The sequence below is a fragment of the Mirounga leonina genome, unplaced genomic scaffold (assembly GCF_011800145.1).
Source record: "Mirounga leonina isolate KUSES-001 unplaced genomic scaffold, KU_Mleo_1.0 Mir_154, whole genome shotgun sequence".
NCBI lineage: Eukaryota > Metazoa > Chordata > Mammalia > Carnivora > Phocidae > Mirounga > Mirounga leonina.
The window spans coordinates 29,943,367-29,971,232 of record NW_023270389.1 but is presented as its reverse complement, the minus strand read 5'-3'; the positions used below and the strand labels follow the sequence as shown (position 1 = coordinate 29,971,232).

At 37.9% G+C, this 27,866-nt stretch overlaps 1 pseudogene; it reads left to right on the top strand.

Annotated features, from left to right (window-relative positions):
* The first annotated feature begins 20,985 nt into the window (after positions 1–20,985).
* LOC118013686 lies at positions 20,986–22,536 on the top strand (annotated as a pseudogene).
* Positions 22,537–27,866: the final 5,330 nt, after the last annotated feature.

The following is a 27,866-nucleotide window of genomic DNA, read 5'->3' as shown; positions in this document are numbered from 1 at the left end:
CCTAACTCATTATGTGAAGCCAGCATTACCAAAATACCCAAACCAAGTCAAGACATTATGAGAAAGGAAAACAAAAGGCCAGTCTCTCATGAATGTAGCTGTGAAAATCCTCAACAAAATATTAATTAATTGAATCAAATGATATATAAAAGTAATTATACAGCATGACCAAATGAGACTTATTCCAGGTATGCAAAGCTCGTTCAAAACTCATAAATCAGCTAATTTAATCCATCACATTGAGGGCTAAAGAAGAAAACTCATAATCATATCAATAGGTTAAAAAAAATTGACAAAACCCAACACGAGTTCATGATAAAAACTCCGAGCCAGATGGGAATAGAGGAGCACTTCCTCAACTTGTTCAAGACCATCTGCAAATAACCTATAACTAACATCATACTTGATGGTGATAAATTAGATGCTTTTCCCCTAAGTTTGAGAATAAGACAAAGAAAGATGACCCCTCTCACCACTTCCATTCAACATCATATGAGAAGTCCTAGCTAATGCAATATGACGTAAAGAAAATAAAAGGTATACACATTGGAAAGGAAGACATAAAACCGTCTTTGCAGATGACATGATTGTTCTATGAAGAAAAACCCAAAGGAAAAAAAAAAACCCTCTTTGAACTAATAAGCAATTATATAAAAGTTGCAGGACATATGGTTAATATACAAAAGTGAATTTCTTTCTTATATACCAGCAATAAACAATTGGAATTTGACATGTAAATCACAATATTATTTAGGGGCACTTGGGTGGGTTAGTCAGTTAAGCATCCAACTCTTGATTTTGGCTCAGGTCATGATCTCAGGGTCATGAGACTGAGCCCCACGTTGGGTTCCACACCCAGTATGGAGCCTGCTTAAGATTCTTTCTCTCCCTCTGCCTCTGCTTCTCACCCTCCTCACATGCTCTCTCTCTCTCTCAAAAAAAAAAGTAAATCACAACATTATTTAATTATTGTAAACATAATGATCTACTTAGGTATGAACCTAACAATACATGTACAGATCTATGTGAGGAAAACTATAAAACTCTAATATAAATCAAAGAAATCTAAACAAATGGAGAAATCTTCCATCTTCATTGGTAGAAAAACTTAATATCATTAGGATGTCAATTCTTTCCAATTTTATCTGTAGATCCTAAATAATTCCAATCAAAATCTCATTTTGTGGATACTGACAAACTAATTCTGAAGTTTATATGGAAAAGAAAAATTCCCAGAATAGTCAAAACGATGTTGAAAAAAAATTGGAGAATTGATTTCAAGACTTACTATAAAGCTAAATTAATCAAGATGGCATAGTATTTGCAAAAGAATAGACAAACAAATCAGTGGAACAGAATAGAGAGTCCATAAATAGCCATACAAATATAGTCATAAAGTATAGTCATATAAACTGATCTTTGACAAAGGAGCAAAAGCAACTCAATGGAGAAAGGATAGTCTTTTCAACAAATGGTGCTGGAACAACTGGACACGTACAAAAAAAAAAAAAAAGAACGTAGACAGAGCCTACACCTTTCACAAAAATTAACTCAAAATATATCATAGACTTACACGTGAAAGACAAAACTGTAACTTCTAGAAAATAACACCGGAAAAATCTAGATGACCTTGGATAGCAATTAAGTTTTTACACACAGACCAAAAGCTTTTTCTTGAAAAAAGTTGATATTTTGTACTTTATCAAAATTAAAAACTTCTGCTCTACTTAAAGACATTCTTAAGAAAATAAAAAGACAAGCCACAAAATGGGTGAAAGTATTTGCAAAACATACACATGAAAAAGTACTTACATCCAAAATGTACAGAAACTCTCAACATTCAACAATAAGAAACCCAAACAATCCAAATGAGCAATGGGCAAAAGAACTAGACAGACACCACACCAAAGAGGTATGGATGATAAACATGCATAAGAAAGGATGTTCAACATCATATGCTATTAGAGAATTTCAAATCAAACAATGAGGTACTAATACACACCTATTAGAATGGCTAAAATAAAAAAAACTGAAAATGGGGAGATGATGCATAACATCGGGAACTCTCATCAGTGCTGGTGCAATGCACACTGGTACTGTCACTCTGGAAGACTGCAGTTTTTTGGAAAGCTAAATATAATTTTATTGCCTAGCAATAGTACTGCTAAGTATTTATTCAGTGGAGTTGAAATCTGTACACACAAAAGCCTGTACCTGAACGTTTATAGCAGGCTTAGCTTATTTATAGTTATCAAAAACTGGAAGCAGCCAAGAGGTCCTTCAGTAGGCAAATGGATAAACAAACTGTGGTATATCTGTACAATGGAATATTACTCAATGATAAAAAGAGCTATGAAGACATAAAAACACATGGAGGAACTTTAAATGCATATTATTATGTGAACAAAGTTATTTGAAAAGACTACATACTCTTCAATTCCAACTATGTGACATTTTGGTGAAAGCAAAATTATAAAGTAAAAAGACGAATAGTATTTCCAGAGACTTAGGGGAGGGAATGAGGGATGAATAGGTGAAACACCAGTTCATAGGGGATTTTTAGGACAGTGAAACTACTCTGTAGGATATTATAATGGAGGATATATGATATTACGCAGTTGTTAAAACCCAAAGACATATAGAACACAAAGAAAAACTTAATGTAAATTATGGATATTAATCATAATATATCAATATTGGTTAACTAACTTAATAGATACACCGCACTATGCATGATTCTAATAAAAGGAGAAACTGTGTTGTGGGATGGGGAGCATATGGGAATTCTCTGTACCTATCTGTTCAATTTTTGTTAATCTAAAGCTGTTCTAAAAAAATATATACTGTAAAACAACCCAGAAGAGAATTAAAAATAAAAGAAAAAAGCATTCAAAAATAAAGACTAAACCAGAAGAAACACAAGAGCAAATAAACCCAAAACATAATGACTTCAGGGAACTAGAAAAAAAATAATAAAATAAAAGAGAAATAAAGAAAAATAAATTATAAAACTGATAAATTAGAAGCTGGTAAAGAAGCTCCAGCATACATAATAGAAGTCCCTAGAAAAGTAAAGCAATGTAATAGAACAACTTCACAAACAAAAAACCTATAATTCAAGAAAATGTTTCAAATATAAGGATAAGGTTTGAAACTTCATATTGAAATGATCCACTGTGTTCGTGGGAAATTGACCCAGGACAAACAATATCAAGAGTGGTAGACAGAATAATGGCCCCCCTCCAAAATGTCTGCACCCTGATCCTCAGAACTGTGAATGCTCTACCTTGCATGACAAAGGGACTTTGCAGGTGTGGTTAAGGTTAAGGACCTGAGATGAGATAATCCTATATTATCTGAGCGGGTCCAATCTAACCACATTGATTCCTTAAAAGAGAAGAATATTTCCTGACTGTTGTCAGAGGGAGATGCGACTACTAAAGAGGATCAGAGGGAGATATGATAACACTGGCTTTGGAGATGAAAGAAGGGCTCCATGAGCCAAGAAAAGACAAGGAAGTAGATCCTCCTTTAGAGCCCCCAGAAAGAAATGCATCTTCGCAGATACCTTGATATGATCCCAGTGAGACCCATTTTAAACATCTGACCTAGAGACCTGTAAGATGACAAACTTGTATTGTTTTAAGCCATTCAGTTTGTGGTATTTTGTTACAGCAGCAATAAAAAACTAATTCACCAAAAAAATGTTTAATAAAATCACTGGAACTTAAAAATAAAAATTCCAAGCAAGAAAGAAATTCAGACTGCAATTAGGCTTTTCAGTGGCAATACTGTTGATCATCATCAGAACATGGAAGGAACCGAACTCAATATTTTAGAAATCAGTAAATGAAGAGAAATAATCAGGGGTGCCTAGATGGCTTAGTCTGTTAAGTGACTGACTCGATTTCGGCTCAGGATCATGAGATCAAGCCCAGTGTGGGGCTCCATGCTGGGCATGGAGCCTGATTAAGATTCTGTCTCTCCCTCTCTCTCTCTGCCCCTCTTCCACCTCTCTCTCCTCTAAACACACACACACACACACACACACAAATTTTAAATAAAGAGAAATCATCAAACATTTATCCTGTCTTTCTAATACTAATGTGCCACTGAGTAACCTAACAGATCAGATGAAGTTTCACTTTATAGTGAAATAGTATTCCAGATTCCAGCTAATAAATGAAGGACAGAAGTAGAATATCACCACTTTCTCCCCTAGGAAAGTACTTCATCTAAGCACTGAGCATCCGTGTCTGCTAACATCAAAAAATGGAGATAACCAGATATCATTTGCCTTCTGATAGAACACTCCCCCACCTATGAAACTGCCTTGAAAAAAAACCTGAATTAATCTGATCAAAACTCTAGATCCAACTGCCAATTTTCAGGATATATAGAAGACAGAGAAACCTGTTCGAGTACATAAAAACAGCTTGCTTTTCTTTAACAACAACAACAACAAAAGCAAGACATAAAAGGGGAAAGAAATAGAGATGGAGAAGGAAATCAAAGATTAAAAGAGACAAAAAATCCATTGCCACATATGGACTTATTTGGATCCTGATTCAAATAAACTGTAAAATAAATCCACTTATGGAATTTATGAGGCAATGAGAAATTTACATGTTTACCGGATATAGAATAATATTTTAAAATACTGTTCAAATTTTAGCTGGGATATTGATATTTTCATTATATTAGTAAGTAAGTTCTTTTAGAGTTATATACTGAAATACAAAGAGATGAAATTAGATACTTGAAATGTGATTCAAAATTTTGTAGGCTGTGGAGAAAGTAGATATATTATGGGCAACAGAGTGTAGTATAAGAGTTGATAATTGTTGGGACACCTCAGTCGGTTAAGCGTCTGCCTTCAGCTCAGGTCATGATCCCAGGGTCCTGGGATCGAGTCCTGCATCGGGCTCCCTGCTCTGCGGGGAGCCTCCTTCTCCCTCTGCCTCTCTCTCTCTGTCTCTCATGAATAAATAAATAAAATCTTTAAAAAAAAAAAGAGTTGATAATTGTTGAAGTTGTATAAGTTTAGGGATTTTATTATATTATTCTATTTTCAAATATGTTTGACATTCTCAATAATAAAAAGTTGCTTTAAATAATCAAGATAGTTTGCCTTTCTCTAGCCTTCTGATGACTATTTTGTTTTTGTCTTCAAGATTTTTGTACAACACTTACCATGATGAACACTTGAGTAATGTATAGAATCACTGAATCACTATATTGTACACCTGAAACTGATATAACACTGTATGTTAACTATACTGAAATTAAAAATGAAAACCTAATACAAAAAATTTACAAATCTAAAAAGATTATTGTCCATCTTACTAGAACAACATTATGAAGCACTTTGAGGTTTCAGAATATAATGGATATGGAATTGGAAACTTGAACACATATAGCAGCCCAGTTCCCTAATGATGTTTCCTTCAGTCTTTCTAGATTGACAATAAGTTTTATGGATAAAGAAGGTGGAAACACAGGACTGAGGCAGGAATAGCTTAGCCTTGGCTAAGGTCAAAGGGAAAAGCTGTCATAACCTGACAGCCCTCCAGGCATTTCCCTTTTAAGACAGGTATGGTCTTGGGGCGCCTGGGTGGCTCAGTTGGTTAAGCGACTGCCTTCGGCTCAGGTCATGATCCTGGAGTCCCAGGATCGAGTCCCGAATCGGGCTCCCTGCTCAGCAGGGAGTCTGCTTCTCCCTCTGACCCTCCTCCCTCTCATGCTCTCTGTCTCTCATTCTCTCTCTCTCAAATAAATAAATAAAATCTTAAAAAAAAAAAAAAAGACAGGTATGGTCTTGATTCTAAATTTTGAAATACACATGATTCATTTATCTTTTCACATTAATTAAATCCGATTCTCATTTGGGCCAAGCATGAAGCTATAGATACACAGTGCAAATATTATAGATTTGGAGTTCTTAGTAACTGAGTTCATTGCTTTGTTAATGGGACAGCATCATTTGCTTTCTTTATACTGAATTTAAAAATGTGCAACGCTCTCTTTTACAATTTTCACTCACACTATCTCCTAATAATTTTAAAAGACATTTGACGTTTTCTACCTATACTCTTCCAATCTCTGTGAATGATATTTATTATGTGACCTTTATGAATAGAGAAATGTTAAAATGTATTAAAAGTTATATTCTATTATTCCCTAACTTGAATTTAAGAGCTTAATATGAAACTATTTGAATTTCTAATTTCTCCCCTCACAGTAAAGCAGTAGCATACATCCAGCTGCAGGATAATATTGGCAAGCACAGCAATGAATTTTCATGAAAACCCCAAACACTGAATGCTTCATTTTTCTTTTTCTTTCTTCTTCTTCTTTTTTTTTTTTCAAGAAATTCCCTATCGTATGAGATATGTAATGCCATTTGTGCCAGAGTACTTTGCATAATAATGGTCTCCTTCAGTTTTCCAGGCTCACATAGAAGAATCACTAAGGAAACTAGGCTGTAACATCAACAACAAAAAAGAAAATTGCCCGTTTTTCACCGAAACTGCTCTTATTCTTCTAATTTTTTTTTAGCAATTTTATCTTTTTAAATGTAAATACTTGCAAGAGTTCGGAAAAAGATATCCAGTTATTAACATTTCAGGTATAATTATTACTCTTCCTAATCTCCACCTTCTCCATGGAGCAGTTTTCTTTAGAAGAAGTATTATTACCTTCCTACTTGTGTGGGCCCTCAGACATCTTCAAATAAATGTCTGTAGGTGGGACTCTCTGATTATAAAGGCTGAGTGAAATTAATGTTATTAATGTACCAAGGTGTGAAGTATGAACTTCAACTGGATTTCCATAAAGAACTCTGTTGATTATGTGTTTTAAACTACCGAAGATCTGTCTAAAATGTCGCTATTGAAGCCTTTCACTAGCTCTTGTGCTAATCAGGGAGGAAAGCCTGCAGCTTTTCTATACTGTGGAGTCAGAGTGCTGACAAGCAGCTTATCAGTGCTAATGATAACTGCTGTGTTTCAGCAGCCGGGATCAGAAGATGCATTTCACATTTAAGCTCTTTTTTTTCAAAACTGAATACTTAAGAAATCAGTAGCATGTTGCCAGGAGCCTTGCCTACAAGCTGCTGCCTTTGAGAATTTTTGCAAGCCTTTAAAAGAGTACCCAGAATGCATTCTATACCTTATGAATTTCTTAGTCTATGGGAAGAGCAGAATTGGAAGGTATCCTCCTACAGACTGCTAGACACGTCTAATGTTCTGGTCATTTTCTGCATGTCTGAAATCTCTTAAGACTTACCTATATTTTGAAATATTTCAAAAGATGCCATTTTCAGGGGGCTGAGGTAAAGCTACACTTGATAATGCCAAGGGGGATTTTAAGTTAAAATTCTAAGGGCTCCTCCTAATCCTCCAGTTTATAAATCCTTGCTAAATTTAGAAATCTTGATTTGGTGAATTATCTTCAATGCACATCACTGGTCTCAAACATTCATTTATTAATTCATTCACTCGTTTACTTCATGGGTCAGTCAATAAATATTTACTGAGCACCTACTATGTGCTATAAGTACTGAATTACATGCTAGTCATAGAAAAGAGGAAAAAATAATCCTGAAAGAACTCATGATCTACGAAGGATGCATAAAAACATAAAAGCTTTCACTGAGTACCCCTGGCAGCTAGGGAAAGAATAAGGAATGTTCCTTGGGCAGTGAGGCAGGCTTCATAGAGGAGGTAACATTTATCCTAGGCCTTAAAGAATAAAGACTGTGAAAATGAGTATAGGTACATTTTATAACATGTTCTTTATAGTGCCAATGGGACCTATCCCTTGCCCTGTGGGGGGAAAATCATGATTTTAAGCTAGTAACAATGCTTTGATCTCTGGTGTCAAGAAATCCTATCTCCAGAAAGTCCCTGTTAAAATGTGAAGGAGGCTTGCTCATTAACTCTTTTATAGGACTTTTAATAACTCTCCTGTTACATCACATGACTGATAGAGGGTTCAAATGAAAAGATATTTGGGAAATCACATTCTTTGTAAATTGTAAAGTACAATGCAAGTGTTAGCTATTTGTGCTACTATTACTATTATCATAGTAATAACATTATTATTTTAATAAGGATTATTTTTATCAATTTTCTGGACTCTGGCAATATAACTTGGAGAAAATTGAAAACTATCAAATGGCTTTAAAATATTTTTATGTAATATCATGGTAGATACTTCCAAAAAGACTTATTAGGGGAAACTAACTTGGAGCTTTGTCATAAAGAAAAATCCCTTTGTGCTACCAGAGAGACAAAATAGCAAATAAGCTAGATTATCTGATCTACTTTAGAAATTATGATGACTTCCAACTAGTTGTCTGACTCTGCAATCCAGGGCTCCATCTCACACATTTATCTTAGCCACGGTACCTTGTTTCCATAAAGCTGGCTTTATCCCTCATCTACTTCACCTGTCAGCTACCATTCAAAAAGTTACCTACTGGTTAGCCTAAACCTGTACTTAGGTCGTCAACAGACTAGACACCCCACAATGAATATATCAGAAGGAATATATTTTGATATTTAAATTAGACATATCAAAAAAGGTAATCCCCAAAAAAAGAACTCTGTTGTATTACCTATTCTTCTATCATTCAGAATTTTTATTTTTAATGCATGTGGGAGAGGCACCCCGAATTTCTCAGTGTTTAAGGCCTGCTAAAAGTCTTAATATGTCCCCACTTGGGATTTTTTAAATGTTTCAAAGTTTTCCTACAATTCTTAATGACTGAAAGAGTGACAGCATGATTTTGTAAACTGAGGACAAGAGTGAACACCACATTCTCTGAGCACCCCATCTCTGCAAACTGAAAAAGGGACAAATGGTGCTTAGCAAATAGGAAAGGATATTTATTCTTAAACCAGATGATATTCTTGGGTGCAGGCTAAAGGCAGCACTAGCAACAAGTAGTGGCTGTTAATGCCTCCCAATAAAATTTCCCACATTTAAAAATGGGCTAGCCTCAAGCCTTCCTGTCTCCTCCATACCACACACAAGAATAAAAAGCTGTTCCCACAGTTTGATTTGAGATATCCCAGGGGTACCCAGATTGTGTAAAACTCCTTAGGACCTTCCCCCTGGTCTGAACTAGCTCCTGATAAAGTCACATTAGATACACAGTGCATTAGGCAACAAAGCCTCCCATCCATCGGAACATGTGTGACCACAGGTGAGGTGAGAGGTCGCCACTCAAAAAGTACATTCTCCATGAACTTGTTTGCATGGATGAGTTCACCAGAATTTGCTAAGCTGTAAGCCTTGCTAAGAAATGTCTGTGGTGTTTAACATTAGTGGGGTGGCGTAGTCAAAACCACTCCGGAAAATAGAAAGGAAGTTCTAAATAGTACCTTTTTTCCTTACATTTCTAAAACGTTATTCACTGCAACCTTTCTTAAAATTCCCCTTTCCTCTCACATCCCTTTCTCTTGCACTCATAGATGTTCCTAACCTTTGCCTGCAAAATTCTCCCAACTCTGACCCATGACTCTTGCCTTTCTACATGTTCCCCTTTTCTTCTACCTACTATCAGATGGAGTCTCCGTTTGGCCCCTCCTTAATTATAATATCATATCACAAAACCCAAGATGGGGACACCTGGGTGGCTCAGTGGGTTAAGCGTCTGCCTTCGGTTCAGGTCATGATCCCAGGGTCCTGGGATCGAGCCCCACATTGGGCTCCTTGCTCAGCAGGGAGCCTGCTTCCCCCTCTCCCTCTGCCTCTCCTCCTTGCTTGTGCTCTCTCTCTGTGTCTCTGACAAATAAATAAAAAATAAAATAAAATCTTAAAAAAAAAAAAAAGAAAGCCCAAGATGAAAGAATTGGTATGGAAACAGCAGACCTTTCCTTAGCATGTGCAGAACAGAAAAGCCCTGAGATGGAAAATCTAAACATTTGATTTTTTTGACAAAAAAATTTTTTCCCCAGCACAGCTGTCATTTGAGAAAGCTGAACATAGGGTCCCTAAGTAAATGAGATGGGACAGGAAAGTTTTACTTGGGTGTGGGTGATCCTGAGAATCTATGGTACCATTCAGAAAAGGCTCCCATACAATAGTCACTACGGTAAGAGCCACCATTGATCTGACACCTGCTGTGCACTAGGGAATTCCATGTGTTTTCTTTTTTTTTTAGATTTTTTTTATTTATTTATTTGTCAGAGAGAGAGGGAGAGAGCACAAGCAGGGAGAGTGGCAGGCAGAGGGAGAAGCAGGCTCCCCGCTGAGCAGGGAGCCCGATGCGGGACTCGATCCCAGGACCCTGGGATCATGACCTGAGCCGAAGGCAGATGCTTAACCGACTGAGCCACCCAGGCGTCCCCCATGTGTTTTCTTTTTCCTCAGAGTAATATGGTGGGACAGATTTCATTGGCCCTGTTTTACAAAGGAAGAAATAGAGAAAGTTGAGGAAGGCTAAGTAATTTGCAGCCAATTGTCACAGGCAACATTGAGAACCCCGTGCCTGTCGCTTTCAGGCCAAAGTATTTCCCCATAAATCACACTATTTCCTTGGTGGGAAAAGACAGCATTAAGGCCGTGGGAGCTCCTTGAATAGGTGGGACTTTACCAGAGATGACATCCGTCCGTCTCCCCCTCGGCCCAGCCTCTCTGCAGATTTGAGGGCTGTGCTGACATCAAGCATAACTTGACCTGCCCCTCGCAGGATGCGAGCTCTCCCCTGTCCTTACAGTCATAGGTATCTGATCTCCACTGTGGGCTGCAAAGGGGAAATACCCACGGAGTGGCGGCCACTCACTCCAGCTTTGGGGTAGTGCATGCTAAGTGACAGCAAGTAATCTTTTTCTTCCTGCCTCCTCCCCTTCCTCCTGATTCAGATGGGAAGGCTCACAGTTTTCTTAAGGGTGAAGAGGGTTAAATCTCCATAGGCCATTTTCAGAGCCTTAAAACAATAAAAAGGCTCTGTAAGCCCTAACACCTTTTATGTATTTTGTAGTTAAAAGAAGAAAGAGAATAGTGCGCCCCTAGCAAGACACTTATATACTTTCCATTTCAACTTCTTTCCATTCTAACCCTGTTTTCTCTATATAGCCTGCTGGCAATATTCTTAATTAGGGGTCAATATTTCTTTCTTTTTAAAATAAGAAACAGTATAAAATCTCCCATGTTCCACTTTAATGGGAAGGACACAAACACATTGGTTAAAAGCAGTTTACATTCTATTTTCCATACTGAAGGGATCCTTATAAAACCCAGTTCACTGTATAATTAATGACCCTTTTCTCATGCTTTAGGGCATAAGCTGATCACCAGTCCTGGTCAGAGAAAACATTCCCCAGGTGTAGGATTGCACAATTAAACGTGTGGTGAGGAATTTGTGCTTTCCTTTGATGCTTTGGTCTTTGCCCTGGTGGGGGGTGGGGAGGGTCAGGATACTGGGCAGGACAGACAGGCAGTTGTGGTAGAATGTGCCACATCCTCTGTTTCCCCAAACATGCTGGAAGAGGAACTGAGACCGCCTCAAACATTTATTCCACCAGTCCCTCTGGCGCCCCCACGCGGAGAGGAGGTGTCTGCATGTCAATAATCTGGATGCAGCCGACTGAAGCGATTTTTAACACTAGGGGAAGACAAAAAGGTAGAGGACCCCCCTACCGACTCCATTTGCTTCCACTCAGAAGTTGCTGACATATCATTTTTTGTATACATTAAAACTAGTGTTTTGGGTTTTAACCCAAGCAGAAGGAAATCATGTTCTCTAAAACAGACAGAAAAAAAAAAAAAAAACTATAAGAAAGCTAATATAGGTATCTAAACAGTTCAGATGGATATGGCTTGCTATATCTATAAGGTTGGTCAAATTTATTTTCTAAAGCAGTACCATCTAACAGAGCTTTCCGTGATGAAGGAAATGTTCTATATCATTGCTATTCAACACAGGAGCCACCAAAATACGGCTAGTATGACTGAGCAGATGAAATTTTAATTAAATTAAATTTAAATTTATGTAGTCACATGTGGCTAGTGACTACTGTAAGGGACAGTACAGTCTTAAAGTGTATGGTGTGACTAACATTTAATGTAATGAGCACATTAAAGTAATATTAGCAAATTCAATGTGGTTTCTCTACTGTTCATTGAAAACATTTTGTCTCACACCCCTGGTATTGAGTGAAGTCTGATAATGTTTACTAGACAACAAAGTCATGGGATGTGTGCTTGCTTTCCATCTATGGCCCTGCCTTAAGGTGATAAAAACTAGCCCAAAAAAGAGAAACCCTATTACACTTAACTCTTTCACTCATCCTCACTTCTAACTTGCCTCATTAAACTATGAAAGCAAGAGAGATCTGTTGTAAGAACTTTGTAGCTGTGGGAAAGGTCCACTGAACATTTCTACTATCCCCACTATCTTTTTAAAGACCAATGTAATGAAAGAGATGAAAAAACAAATAACTAAACCATTTCCAGGATAAAAGAATTATCTTTCTTTATTTCTTTCACTTACTTTTCTTTCTCTCATCTTCCCTTTCCAAGCCTAAATTTTCTCCTTTCTGGCTTGAGTTTTCTAGGGCTGCCATGACAAAATATCATCAACCAGGTGGCTTAACCAACAGAAATTTATGCTCTCACAGTTCTGGAGGCTGGAAGTCCAAAATCAAGGTGTGGGTAGGGTTGGTCTTGCTGTCTCTTTACATGGCCTTTCCTTTTATGTGCCTGCATCCCTGTTATCTCTCCCTATATCCTAATCTGTTATAAGGACATCAGTCAGATTGGATTAGGGCACATGCTAAGGGCCTAACTTAATTACCTCTTTAAAGGCCCTATCTCCACACACTGTCACATTCTGAGGTACCAGAGGTTAGGGCTATAGCATATGTATTTGAGGGGGAATATAATCAAGTCCCTAAACAATGACTATAAGCAGTATTCTGTTTTTTGAAGAGTTACATATTTCTTGGCTAATAATTTCATGCTTCAGTTAAGAGTAAAGTACCATCGGGCGCCTGGGTGGCTCAGTTGGTTAAGCGACTGCATTCAGCTCAGGTCATGATCCTGGAGTCCCAGGATCGAGTCCCACATTGGGCTCCCTGCTGAGCAGGGAGTCTGCTTCTCCCTCTAATCCTCCCCTTCTCATGCTCTCTCTCATTCTCTCTCTCAAATAAATAAAAAAATCTATAAAAAAAAAAAGAGTAAAGTACCATCTATCTTTGGCCATTACCTTTCTGAATATAAAAATGGAAATTCTCCAATTTATTCTAATTCATTAATGTAGGATTAAAATGTGCTATGTATCCACCATGTATTTTTATAGTTAGTTCATCTTTAACAAAAGTAAAGAAAATAACAAAAAGGGAGATGCCATTTAAAAATGCCTAATTTATATAATTTTAAATTAAAGGTTCGTAAGAGAAAAAAATCTGTAAACATCTGATGTCTCAATAACATAGGTTTATTAGATATGAATATCTTTAAAGATGTAAATGACTTTTCAATCACCTATGCGATTCTCCCACAAATATTTTTAAAAGTTCCTTAACACTGAGAAATAATAATTAAGAGGGGTGCCTGGTTGGCTCAGTGGGTTAAGTGTGGGACTCCTTCTTTATTTCAGCTCAGGTCATGATCTCCATGCTCAACAGGGAGTCGGCTTCTCTCCCTCTGTCCCTTCCCCCTGCTCATGCTCTCACACATGCTCATGCTCTCTCTCTCTCTAAAATAAATATTTAAAAATAATATTAATAATTAAGAAATGTAAGAAAGAGTAAAACATTTCCTAATAGTCAAAGACTTATTATTTTGTAATTCATGAAATGGATATCATGATATAAAATCAATATATTTAATTTTATTTTTCAAAAGCAGCCCAAAGAAATGGTCAAAACTCAACAAAATATATTAAATACATGTTTTCTCATGCCAAAAAGAGGACATGCAAACACAATAAAGGTCTTTTGAGTGAGAAATAAATTAAAATTGAAAAAGAAAAAGTATATAAATTATTTTCATAACTTCTCCAAAACACTTTTTGGTAGTTAATATAATCAAAATTATTCACATATGTCAACATAACAGAATTAAGAGTTCTCAACTTTAAAAATCAACAAAACTAAAAGGCAACCTACAGAATGGGAGAAGATATTTGCAAATGACATATCCAATAAAGGGTTAGTATCCAAAATATATAAAGAACTGATACAACTCAACACCCAAAAAACAAATAACCCACTTAAAATAGGCAGAAGACATGAACAGACATTTCTCCAAAGACATACAGATGACCAAAAGACACATGAAAAGATGGTCATCATCACTTATCACCAGGGAAATGCAAATAAAAACTACAATGATATATCACCTCACACCTGTCAGAATGACTAAAATCAAAAACACAAGAAAAACAGGTGTTGGTGAGGATGTGGGGAAAAAGGAACACTCTTGCATTGTTGGTGGGAATGCAAATGGTACAGCCACTGTGGAAAACAGTATGAAGTTTCCTCAAAAAGTTAGAAATAGAACTACTCTACAATCTAGTAATTGAACTTCTGGGTATTTACCCAAAAAATACAAAAACACTAATTCAAAGGAATGTATGCACCCCTATGTTTATAGCAGCATTATTCACACTGGCAAGATATAGATATTCAGAAGCAACCCAAGTGTCCATCAATAGATGAATGGATAAAGAGGTGATTTTACATACAAATATATATATTTACATATATATTATATAAATATACAAATACAAATATATATGTTTATTGAAATATTATTCAGCCATAAAAAATGAAATCTTGCCATTTGCAATGACATGGATGGAGCTAGAGAGTATTATGCTAAGTGAAGTAAGTCAGTCAGAGAAAGGCAAATACCATATGATCACACTCATATGTGGAATTTAAAAAACAAAACAAGGGGCGCCTGGGTGGCTCAGTCATTAAGCGTCTGCCTTCAGCTCAGGTCATGATCCCAGGGTCCTGGGATACAGCCCCACATCGGGCTCCTTGCTCGGCGGGAAGCCTGCTTCCCCCTCTCCCACTCCCCCTGCTTGTGTTCCTGCTCTCGTTCTCTTTCTCTCTGTCAAATAAATAAAATCTTTAAAAATAAATTAAAAAAACAAAACAAATGAGCAAAGGGGAAAAAGAGAGAGACAAAGCAAGAAACAGACTCTTAACTATAGAGAACAAACTGATGGTTACCAGAGGGGAGGTGGGAGGGAGGATGAGGGAAATAGGGGATGGGGATTAAAGAGTACATTATCACAATGAAATAAGATAAGATAGATAAGATAAAATAAAATAAATAAAATAAGCAAAAAAATAAATTGAAACAAAAAAGCAGTTCTCAACTTTACCTAATCCCACATCTTAACTGCTGATCTAATTAAGAACTCAGAAACACATTTTACAATTTTACTAACTACTGCTCTTGGTTTTGCATACCTTGCCATCTCACTGGCAATGAAATGCTAATTATCTAAAACCAAAAGTCAGTCAAATATATTTTTACAGGGATGCCTGGGTGGCTCAGTCAGTTAAGCATCTGCCTTCAGCTCAGGTCATGATCCCGGGGTCCTGGGATCAAGTCTCGCATTGGGCTCCCTGCCTGCTTCTCCCTCTGCCTGCTACTCCCCCTGCTTGTGTGCTCGCTCGCTCTCTCTCTCTCTGACAAATAAATAAATAAAATCTTTAATATATATATCTTTTTCAGTTATTACAACTGAAAATTTGATTTACACTCTTCTTTTGAGAAATAGGTTTCTAAGGCAAAATGTACCAAAGTAAGGAAATATATAAAGGATTATCAAGTCAGAGGTGAAAGCTCTTATAAACAACTCTGAATAATTCACAATGAAAAATCAATTTTATTTATTTATTTATGTATCACTATAATCAATAAATCTGATTTATTTCTATAATTTAATTAACTAAATTTAATTTGCTATAATTCTTTTGTCTTGATGTACACTGAAAAATGTTAAAAATAAACATGGTTTATGACTTCCAAAACCTTATAGTTTTACATGCCATCCATTAAAAACTTTTACAATAATGATAATTAAATGAAGTACATTTATATAAGATGCCAATACTTTCGCCACTATTGTTCCCACTCAGCATTCCAGTAACATTATCTCCATCCTAGGACATGTTAAGACCAATAACATCCCTAATTCCTAACTCTTATGACTGAATGTTTTTGAAACTTAAAATATTCCTGATTGCAGAAACAGTACATATACCGTATATGATGCAAAACCTCCAGTAGGTTCTGACACAATACCTTGTAATGAAATGAATTAATATTTTTACAATGAAACATGTGAATATTGATACTAAGTGGCAGAAGTAAAGACTATATGTTATTTCAGATTAGGATTTCCTGCTAAATGAATTTATTCAAATGTATCTTAAAATGTTCAGCTTTCAATTAATGGGCAAGCCACAGGTTGTGGGAAAACCATATTTGCAATGCATGTATTTGGCAGCAAGTTCATATTCAAAACATATAAGGAATTCTAAAAAAAAGAATTTTAACAATCAAAAATTTAAAACTCTTATTCAAAGAAGGGCAAAAATAATTGTAAACCTCTTCATAAAATGGGATGTACGAATGGCCAGTAAGCACTGTAAAAATGTTCAACACTAATCATCAGAAAATATAAATTAAACCCACAATGTTATACCATTTCATATCCACTGGAATACTTAAAGTCCAAAAGACCTTGCCAACAATGCCAAATATTGGTGGGAATATAAACAGCTAGTATTCTCATACTTTGCTGGTGGGAGTACAAAAGAGTAAAGTGACTTTAGAAACTATTTTGCATTTTCTTGTTAAGTTAAATATCTACCTTATGACCCAGCAATTCCATTCCTAGATATTTACCCAAGAAAAATAAAAATATATATCCACAAAAAAGACTTGTACAAGGATCGTCATACCAACATTATTCATAGGCCAACTACCCAAATGTTCATTAACAGAAGGATATACATAGTGTGTTATATTTATATAATAGAACGCAACTCAGGAGAAAGGGAACATATTTCAGATACAATAAGGATGAATCTCAAAAGTTTTTGAATGAAATAATTCAGGCACAAAAGAGAACATGCTGTATGACTTTGTTGATGTGAAGTCCAACAACAGGCAAAACTAATCTGTGGTGATAGAAGAATTAGGACATGGTTTCTGGGAAGATTATGGAGAAAAGGCAGCAGGCTGCAAGATAAGGAAACTTTGTGGGGTAATGGAAATAGTTTCCTTCTTTTTTTGAAAGTGTGGGAAGTTGCACAGGCATATACAGTTGTCAAAACTCATCTAACTGAACATTTAGGATCTGTTATTTTATATAAATTTGACATCATTTTTTTAAAGCTCTGTTTTCAAAATTGTGCTGTTTGGAATTGCAGGTAAAGCCCTGTGGATCTGTATTAAATGCTTATTTTCTGACATATCTTGCCTCTGATGGAAGAAGTAAAAATGTTCAACACTAATCATCAGAAAATATAAATTAATGTTTATTTATAAACATTCTACAGCACAGAGGAATTTTGTTAAGGACTGCTGACCTGGGGTTTCAATACTTAGTGACTGACTTTTCATAGACAAACCTTACACAGTTTGGTTTGGTAAACTGATTAGGCTTACTTGAAAGATAGAGAATGTGGTTTTGCATTTAAAGCCTCAACGTACACCTCAATCTAATAAACCTATTATCTAATATTTTAATCTTAAAGAAAAGGCCTAGAGTCCATTCTAGCTACCTCATCTGCACTCCAAAATATGTCTTATTAATTTTCCAACTGACAGGGAGAGTGAAACTGAGAGATGAGACTTCACTTGTTTATTCTCAATATTGAGGGGTCTGCAGATGGAGCACCTGCTGTTCACTTACTTCTGCAATCCTATTGGATTTCAATATGTCCAGTCACACATAGCAGTGCTAGGCCTTGAACTTCCTTTTCAAATTATGTTCCATATTGTAGAATAAACACACAGCTCCAATGGGAAAACTCTTCCAGTTGGCAGGCAGAGCATTTGCTACAATTAAGATTCTTTGGGGAATGACCTAATAAAGACTTTCAAACCAGATTTTGTTGTCTTCATTTAAATGTTGGCTTTGTAAGAGGTGAAAAGCTATAATTCTTTTTTATACAATTGTCAAAAGTCAAATGATTGTATCTGTCTGTTTCTACTCTAAAGCAAGTTCAAAATTAGAATAATGTTGGGCGCCTGGGTGGCTCAGTTGGTTAAGCGACTGCCTTCGGCTCAGGTCATGATCCTGGAGTCCCTGGATCGAGTCCCGCATCGGGCTCCCTGCTCGGCAGGGAGTCTGCTTCTCCCTCTGACCCTCCCCACTCTCATGTGCTCTTTCTCATTCTCTCTCTCTCAAATAAATAAATAAAATCTTCAAAATTAGAATAATGTTAAATCCTCAAATTGTGTTGTATGTTTCTTTAAATTAAAGTTCATTGAGAAAAACCTGCTTGTTTACTTTATGATACTCTTGTCTTTAGATTGTGGTCTACTGGATGAATGGTAGAAAACAAATACATACATATATATACATATATATATAAAATACATATATAAATGTACGTATACATATTGTACTGTTAGAAATTATGTTAGTTATACAAATCTTAAGACAATTCACTGTTTATTCCTAAAAGTAAGAGGTACTGTGGAAAGAGGAAACCACACAGGCTGGGTGGCATGCCACTGTGTATTCAAATGCATCTATCTTTCCTAGTCATGGAGCCAGAGACACTTTCCTGATACTATTTAAGTCCTAGTTTCTTCATCCATAAAGTGAGAACGATAATATTTACTTCAGTAACTATGCTGAAGAGTTATTGAAAGAACTGATAAAAGACTCTGTTTCTAAATGTCTAGCAGAGAAGCACCATAATTAACTTCTCTTTGCAATTTATTGAGCAAACATGTAATTTCTCTTTGCCTCAATTTTCTCATCTGGAAAATAGAAATAACATCAGTACCTGACTTGTAGGGTAAAATTAATATATGTAAAGTAGTTAAAACAATGGCTGGCCAAATCAAAATAATAAAAGGCACCTGGGGCGCCTGGGTGGCTCAGTTGGTTAAGCGACTGCCTTCGGCTCAGGTCATGATCCTGGAGTCCCGGGATCGAGTCCCGCATCGGGCTCCCTGCTCGGCAGGGAGTCTGCTTCTCCCTCTGACCCTCCTCCCTCTCATGTGCTCTCTCTCTCTCATTCTCTCTGTCTCAAAAAAAATAAAAAAAAAAATAAAAAAAATAAAAGGCACCTAGTATTAACATTGTTTCTCTCCATTCTTCCCATTTATTGTGACATGAACAGTCTCGTGTTACTTCTTTCTACATTCTACCTTTAGTTTGGATCTTCACCTGTCATTGAAAATTAAGCTCTAGAACTGCTCAAGGCCTAAATAAGTATTGGACTGACACTCAGTCTTTTCAACATAGAAACATGATAATAACAGTTGACATTTATTGCAAGTTTATCATGTGTAAGACACTATACTGTTTTGCATACATAATGTCCCTTAAAATTAACAAAAAACAGTGATATCAGTATTATTACCCTCATTTTACAGATGCAAAAGTTTAAAATATTAACCTAACCATGAATACACAGGACAGAATTAAGATCTAACCCAAGTCTAATGATTCAGGAAGCTGAAAGCATAACCAAAATGCAGCAAGGCCTCCACAGGAAAGAGATGAGTTAAACTGGGGGTTGTGTTGGGGGATGGGAAGGTGGGTCTTCCTAGTAAAAGGTCATCTTGACTAGAAGAGAAGCTCAATAATTTTCTGTTATATTTCATTGGAGTAAAACTGCCTTTTTCATCTCTGATGATCTCCAACACCGAAGAGAGCTGTTGGTGTATACTATGAATTCAAGAACTGCACGCTGAGCTAAGTAACCTGTTAGAACTCCCTTACCCTAAAGAGAGTTTCCCTGAATCTCCCCACCAGTACTAAATACACCTAAACACAGTACAATTTCATGATTTGCATTAAGACTCCTAAAGGTATTCTTACATTTTGACAGAATAAATTCTCTTCTCAGAGTATATTCTAAGGAGATAATCAGTTGTGAACCAAATCTTGTACAAGTGTATTTTATGCAGAATTGCTTGTAACAGTATAAAATTGAAAACATAAAACAAAACAAAAGGAAAAGAGTTATATAAATTGTGGACATTCCTTTATATGGAATATTATCGAAATTTTAATAATGATACTTTCAAAGTTTATTTGATAACTGGAAAATACTCACGAAAAAACATGAAGTGAAAAAGCACTTGTATATATATATGTATGTATATATAATGCTAGTTGTGTAGGTAACATGACCACAGTTTTACACCATAAAAATTATATACATATATATAAATAAGCATATACATATAATTACACACAAATATACAAGCATAAAAAGGTAGAGATAAACTATTCTAAAATGTGAATGGTACTACTGCAGGCAAGCTCTCAGATCATTTTTATTTGCTTCTTTTTTATTTAATGTATTTTCTAATTTTCTACACTTATGAAGAGAAAACATTCAAAATCACAAACTGCAATAAAGAGCCAACAAATAATAATAATAATTTATACTGTGAACTCTGTGCCTTTATTGTCAAGCAGGGAAATAGATAATAAAACAAAAGAAATGACTCCTTCCTCCCACAGGCCACTGTGCGGGGTCTGACCCCCACAGCCAAGGTTGGTCCACCGCCATCCACACCCACAGGGTTGTTGGCACCCCTCCATGGTCCCAGGACAGGACTGGGAAAGAGCCATGAGACAACACAAGCTCGAGAGGTGGGCCCGGAACCTGCATCCAAGGCCCGAAGCAGAACCAGAGTTTCATCACCCTAAATGGTTTTGACCCAATGAAGCTGGATTCCCTTAAAGACAGATAGCCCATTGTGTGAACTATAGTTTATGGACAGCTTTAAATTGGGTTCACAGTAGTATAATGCCACACACTCCTGTGCATTCCCCTAAATTCTTAGAGGACGGCTTTGCCTTTTGAATCAGAGAGTTGTAAGGTTCCATGAAGAATGGCCCTTGTGGTGCCAAGGTGGCTCACTTGGTTGAGAAATGGACTTTCCATTTCAGCTCAGGTCAGGATCTCTGGGTCCTCCCATCCCTTAGGCTCCAAGCTCGGTGAGGAATATGCTGGAGATTCTCTCCCTCCCTCTCCCCCTCCAAATCTCCCCACTTCCTGCACTCTAAATAAATAAATAAATAATAAATAAAATCTTAAAAAAAATAAAAAGAATGGCCTTATGGATAAGCACAAACTCAGGAGACAGCAATTGGACACAATTTGTGAAGGCATTCAGCCCCAGATCATGAATGGCCCCCTGCACCCTCGCCCTCTGGTGGCTCTACTCAGTGGCAGAGACCGGAGATGCCAGTTCTGAGGGACCTGGTCACTGTGGCCTTCTATGACGCATATGCCATACCATCACCCTTACTAGGGAGGACCTGGAGAAGTTCAAAGCCTGGAGAGAGATTGTGCGGATTGGCAGCAGCTACAACAACGTTGACATCAAGGCTGCTGGCAAGCTCGGGATCAGCCCGTGCAACATGCCTCAGCAGCAGGAGAAGAGACGGCTTGACTCCAGCATCTGTCACATCCTCTACCTGTACCAGCAGAACACATGGTTGTACCAGGTGCTGCAGGGAGGCACAAGGGTCCAGAACGTTGAGCAGATTGACACCTGGCGAATGGCCTGCATTCATGGGGAGGCACTGGGCCTCATCCTCTTCTGTTGCACGGGGCAAGTGGTTGCTGTTGCAGCCATGGCCTTTGGATTCAGCATCATATTTTATGACCCTTACTTATAGGATGGGATAGAGTAATCCCTGGGTGTGCAGAGGGTCTATGCCCTACAGGACTTAATGTATCAGAGTGACTGCATCTCCTTGCACTGTAATCTCAATGAACACAACCACCACCTCATCAATGAGGCATGGAGCATTCCTGGTGAATGCGGTCCGAGGTGGGCTGGTGGATGACAAAGCCTTAGCCCAAGCCCTCAAGGATGGCAGGATACAAGGGACAGCCCTTGAAGGGCATGAATCACAGCCTTTCAGCTTTGCTCAGGGTCCCTTGAAAGATTTACCAAATCTCATTTGTACGCCCCACATAGCCCGGTATAGTGAGCAAGCCTCACTAGAGATGAGGGAGGCAGCTGCCACCAAGATCTGCTGGGCAATCACAGGTCGCATCCCTGAAAGCTTAAGACACTGTGAACAAGGAATTCTTTGTCACAACAGCTCCCTAGTCAGTAATAGATCAGCAAGTGATTCATCCAGAGCTCAAGGGCACCACATACAGATACCTGCCAGGCATTGTGGGTGTGGCTCCCAGAGAACTCCTGGCAGCTATGGAAGGGATCATCCCTGGAGGTATCCTGGCAACTCACAACCTCCCTACAGTGGCACGCCCTTCCCAAGCTCCCTCTCCCAACCAGCCTGCAAACCATGAAGACAATAGAGAGCACCTCAATGAGCAATAGCAGAGAATGAAAAATGGTAATCATTCAGATAAACCTGGGAGCAAGAGACAGTGAAAAATAGATGAACTAAGAAAAGGAATTTGACCATCTTTTTAACTAATTCCAGACATATGCATCATTGATGTCGCAGGGTTAAAAGGTCTCGAAGCCTAGACGTGGGAAAGCTGAAGCTGTCTTCTGGTTACAGAAGCGCTAAAAGACTAGGATGTGATTTATTAATGACCAATGTCTGTTATGATGTGTTATGCTCTTCATATGTGCATCAAATCACAAAGAATAAATAGATCTTTTTCCTTTATCAGTCCTTTGGCAGAGCAGGTCCTGAATACCTTGCTCTAGAATGTTGCTTCAGGAGTTACAAATATCAAAACTAAAAATACTAAGAGGAAATCCCCATCCTATGACTCTACATGGTAGCTGGAGACCTCTTTTGCTAATAGGAAGATTAAATTACTACAAAATGGGGAGAAAATTGTTTGCCTGTGTTAGAAAACTGCCAGCATAGGATCGAAGACCATACAGGCTCCCGTACAGAAGTTTCTCTCCCATCTGAACTACATACAGCCAGCAAGTTGGTTGTGAATTCACTAATACCCTTCAATGATGCAAAGAAGAAGAAATGGAACAAATAATCCTAAAATTTGTATGGAACCAGAAAAGACCCCGAATAGCCAGAGGAATGTTGAAAAAGAAAAGCAAAGCTGGCAGCATCACAATTTTGGACTTCCAGCTCTATTACAAAGCTGTCATCATCAAGACAGTATGGTACTGGCACAAAAACAGACACACAGATCAATGGAACAGAATAGAGAGCCCAGAAATGGACCCTCAACTCTATGGTCTACTAATCTTTGACAAAGCAGGAAAGAATGTCCAATGGAAAAAAGATAGTCACTTCAACAAATGGTGTTGGCAAAATTGGACAGCCACATGAAGAAGAATGAAACTGGACCATTTCCTTACACCACACACAAAAATAGACTCCAAGTGGTTGAAAGACCTCAATGTGAGACAGGAGTCCATCAAAATCCTAAAGGAGAACACAGGCAGCAACCTCTTCGACCTCAGCCACAGCAACTTCTTCCTAGAAACATCGCCAAGGCAAGGGAAGCAAGGGCAAAAATGAACTATTGGGACCTCATCAAGATAAAAAGCTTTTGCACAGAAAAAGAAACAGTCAACAAAACCAAAAGACAACCGACAGAATGGGAGAAGATATTTGCAAATGACATATCAGATAAAGGGCTAGTATCCAAAATCTATAAAGAACTTCTTAAACTCAACACCCAAAGAACAAAGAATCCAATCAAGAAATGGGCAGAAGACATGAGCAGACATTTTTCCAAAGAAGACATCCAAATGGCCAGCAGACACATGAAAAAGTGCTCAACATCACTCAGCATCAGGGAAATCCAAATCAAAACCTCAGTGAGATACCACCTCACACCAGTCAGAATGGCTAAAATTAACAAGTCAGGAAATGACAGATGTTGGCGGGGATGCGGAGAAAGGGGTACCCTCCTACCCTGTTGGTGGGAATGCAAGCTGGTGCAGCCACTCTGGAAAACAGTATGGAGGTTCCTCAAAAAGTTGAAAATAGAGCTACCCTACAATCCAGCAATTGCAATACTGGGTATGTACCCCAAAGATACAAATGTAGGGATCCAAAGGGGTACGTGCACCCCGATGTTTATAGCAGCAATGTCCACAATAGCCAAACTGTGGAAAGAGCCAAGATGTCCATCGACAGATGAATGGATAAAGAAGATGTGGTATATATATACAATGGAATATTATGCAGCCATCAAAAGGAATGAGATCTTGCCATTTGCAACGACATGGATGGAACTGGAGGGTATTATGCTGAGCGAAATAAGTCAATCAAAGAAAGATATGTATCATATGACCTCACTGATATGAGGAATTCTTAATCTCAGGAAACAAACTGAGGGTTGCTGGAGTGGTGGGGGGGTGGGAGGGATGGGGTGGCTGGGTGATAGACACTGGGGAGGGTATGTGCTATGGTGAGCGCTGTGAAGTGTGCAAGACTGCTGAATCACAGATCTGTACCTCTGAAACAAATAATACATTATATGTTAAAAAGAAAAGAAGCAGAGTGCCTGGGTGGCTCAGTTGGTTAAGCAACTGCCTTCAGCTCAGGTCATGATCCCGGAGTCCCGGGATCGAGTCCCACATCGGGCTCCCTGCTTGGCGGGGAGTCTGCTTCTCCCTCTAACCCTACCCCCTCTTGCGCTCTCTCTCTCACTCTCTCTCTCTCTCTAATAAATAAATTTTAAAAATCTTAAAAAAAAAGAAAAGAAAAGAAGCAGAAGAAGATAGCAGGAAGGGAAGAATGAAGGGGGGGAGATCGGAGGGGGAGATGAACCATAAGAGACTATGGACCCTGAAAAACAAACTGAGGGTTCTAGAGGGGAGGGGGGTAGGAGGATGGGTTAGCCTGGTGATGGGTATTAAAGAGGGCACGTTCTGCATGGAACACTGGGTGTTATATGCAAACAATGAATCACGGAACACTACATCAAAAACTAATGATATAATGTATGGTGATTAACATAATAAAAAAAAAGGATACATGTTCCCCTATATGTACAGCAGCATTATTTACAATAGCCAAATTATGGAAGCAGCCCAAGTGTCCACTGACAGAAGAATGGATAAAGTGGATAAAGAATGAGAGATAGAGAGAGATTATATATAGAGAGAGAGAGAGAATATACATATATATATTTAATGGAATATTATTCATCAAAAGTGAAATCTTGCCATTTACAATGACAGAGATGGAGCTAGAAAGCATTATGCTGAGTGAAATAGGCCAGTCATAGAAAGACAAATACCACATGATTTCACTCAAATGTGGAATTTAAGAAACAAAACAAATGAGCAAAGAGGAAAAAAATAAGAGAGACAGAGAACAAAGCAAGAAATGGACTCTTAACTATAGAGAACAAGCCGATGGTTTCCAGAGGGTAGGTGGGGTGGGGGGATGGGTTAAATAGGCGATGGGGATTAAGGAGTACACTTGTGATGAGGATCAGGTAAAGTATGAATTGCTGAATCATCATATTGCACACCTGAAACTAATATGACACTGCATGTTAACTGAAATTAAAATAAAATTTTTTTAAAAAGTGTAAGTCTTCAATTAAATGCACAAAATAATGAATACTTGAAAAATACTCTAAATTTGACCAATATATATGACCACATATAACATCAGAAGGATCTCACACAACAGGACACAGCTACAGTCACAGTGTTATCTCTCTCTCATAACTTCAGAATATTATTGATAATGCTAGGCTTAGAATTCCTCCTCAAAAGAATTCTTTGGGGTACTTGGGTGGCTCAATCATTTAATTGTCCAACTCTTGATTTTGGCTCAAGTCATGATCTCCAGGTTGTGAGATCAAGCACCATCCCTCCCAACCTCACCCCCCCACCGGCCCTGGTCAGGATCTGCACTAGGCATGGAGCCTGCTTAAGATTTTCTCTCGCCCTCTCCCTCTGCAACCCCCACTAGTTCATGCACTCTCTTGCTCTCAAAAAAAAAAAAAAAAAAAAGAATTCAAGTAGAAAGTACTGTATAATGCAAGTTTGTTCCATCTTTCAAATATTTATAATTTAGGACAGAGAAGTTTTAAAATTAGGGTAAAACATTTACCTATACAAATTATATTTCTATTTTGTCTTCTAAAACCATAGATTTTTCTTATTTTCAGAAGGGTGTGTGTGTGTGTTTGTGTGTGTGTGTGTTTGAAACTATAATTACCTTCAAAACAAATGGACAAACCAAACCAAACAGAAACAGATTTGCAGATACAGGAGACATACTGTTGGTTACAAGAGGGAAAGGGTTTGGGGGGTGGGCACCATAACTTAAGAGTATTAAGAGATACAAGCTTCCCATTATAAGATAAATGAGTCATGGGGATATAATATACAGCATAGGGAATATAGTCAATAATATTAAAAATAAGTTTGTTTGGTGACAAATGGCAACTAGTCTTATTGTGGGGATCATCTCATAATGTATAAAAATATCAAGTCAGCTCTTCACTGAGCTCTCCAGGCTATACTGTCTCTGTTTCTGTCTGAGCTGTTAAAAACTGCAGCCTCCCTGGTTTTGTACCCCACAGCAACACTCCCAGCAGTGGAACCCAGGGCCAGGCACTTCTCTGACCTTTGCACTTCTAAAACCACGAGCCGCCCCTGGGTCCTGTCTGGGGGATGCACTAAAGTCCTTTCCCCACTGCTACCAGTTTTCCAGTCTGTGCCTGGTCCCCAGCGCAGGACGCTTTTGTGATCCCCTGTTATATCACCTTCCCAGCACCAGCTTATGGTGGCTCCCTCCCTCTTCTGTTTATCTTCCAATAGCTTCTGCACAGCAAAGGAAACAGTCAACAAACCAAAGAGGCAACCCACAGAATGGGAGAAGATATTTGCAAATGATACTACAGATAAAAGGCTGATATCCAAGATCTATAAAGAACTTCTCAAACTCAACACTCAAAAAACAATCAAGTCAAAAAATGGGCAGAAGACATGAACAGACACTTCTCCAAAGAAGATATACAAATGGCTAACAGACACATGAAAAAAATGGTCAACATCATTAGCCATCCGGGAAATTCAAATCAAAACTACATTGAGATACCACCTTACACTAGTTAGAATGGTAAAAATTAACAAGGCAGGAAACAACAAATGTTGGAGAGAATGTGGAGAAAGGGGAACCCTCTTACACTGTTGGTGGGAATGTAAGTTGGTACAGCCACTTTGGAAAACAGTGTGGAGATTCCTCAAAAAGTTAAAAATAGAGCTACCCTATGACCCAGCAATTGCACTACTGGGAATTTACCCCAAAGACACAGATGTAGTGAAAAGAAGGGCCATATGCACTCCAATGTTCATAGCAGCAAAGTCTGCAATAGCCAAACTGTGGAAAGAGCTGAGATGCCCTTCAACAGATGAATGGATAAAGAAGATGTGGTCCATATATCCAATGGAATATTACTCAGCCATCAAAAAGGATGAATACCCACCATCTGCATCGACATGGATGGAACTGGAGGGGATTATGCTAAGTGAAATAAGTCAAACAGAGAAAGATAATTATCATATGGTTTCACTTATTTGTAGAACATAAGGAATAGTATGGAGGACATTAGGAGAAGGAAAGAAAAAATGAAGTGGGGGGGAAATCAGAGGGGGAGACGAATCATGAGAGACTATGGACTCCAGGAAACAAACTGAGGACTTCAGAGAGGAGGGGGTTGGGGGGATGGGTGAGCACAGTGATGGGTATT